The sequence below is a fragment of the Narcine bancroftii genome, chromosome 1 (assembly GCF_036971445.1).
Source record: "Narcine bancroftii isolate sNarBan1 chromosome 1, sNarBan1.hap1, whole genome shotgun sequence".
In the NCBI taxonomy this organism is placed as follows: Eukaryota; Metazoa; Chordata; class Chondrichthyes; order Torpediniformes; family Narcinidae; genus Narcine; species Narcine bancroftii.
In genome coordinates this window covers 464,518,515-464,519,357 of record NC_091469.1, presented here as the reverse complement: position 1 = coordinate 464,519,357, position 843 = coordinate 464,518,515, and positions in this window count along the sequence as shown.

Here is an 843-nt window from a genome sequence, read left to right as displayed (position 1 = left end):
AAATAAAGTGCTTCTGAAAAGTGATCACTGATGGAATGCACGGAAAGAGCTTTTAGTTGTGTCCAATCATTTAGATCGCTGAAAATAATCCTTTGGCAGTATTGCAGAAGTTCAGGACAGTTTTCAAAATTTCCTGACCAACATTTATCTTCTCCAAACCTTAAAGTACATATTCAAAATCTGAAATAAAAACAGGAAACTCTGGGAATATTTCAAAATGGGGAGAGAAACAGAGTTTATATTTCAGTTCAACTGTTTATTCAACATTTTTCCATTTGGCATGTATGTTCCCGACAGAAGTGTCAACATTAAAACTGTGGTTCAATAAGTGGGATGAACTGTGAAAAGAGCAATAGATTGTAAATGCAAGTCTTATTTTGTAATTGGCAGAGGGACTGGTTGGGAATAGTACATTGCTTCAAAGCTTTTCTTTATCATTCTGTGTCTGTGAGGTTGCCTATTCAATAACATGTCTTTAAATGTTTAGCAAACAATTACATTCTCCAAGTTTGGTAAAAGTATAATTCATGTTATTTGTAAGAGAGGGAAAACTAGTAAATGTAATATATTGTGCTGTCAAGCTTAAGAGGAAATAAACAGTGCTCATGCATTGAATAAATGTCAAAGCAGCAAGATAAGCCATTTCTCATCTGTTTTGCCTGTTAAACTAAGTAGGTCTGAAATTTGTTGGCTCTAAAACAGACTCATTTTATTTAGTCGACTCTGTTCTATAATTTTGAAGCCAAGTGCTTTTATATATGATAGGTTTTTGGCACAGTGTTGAGTAAAGTGCTCACCTGGCAATGTCAGTGATCAAATTAGTAGATACAAAGAAAAAATATT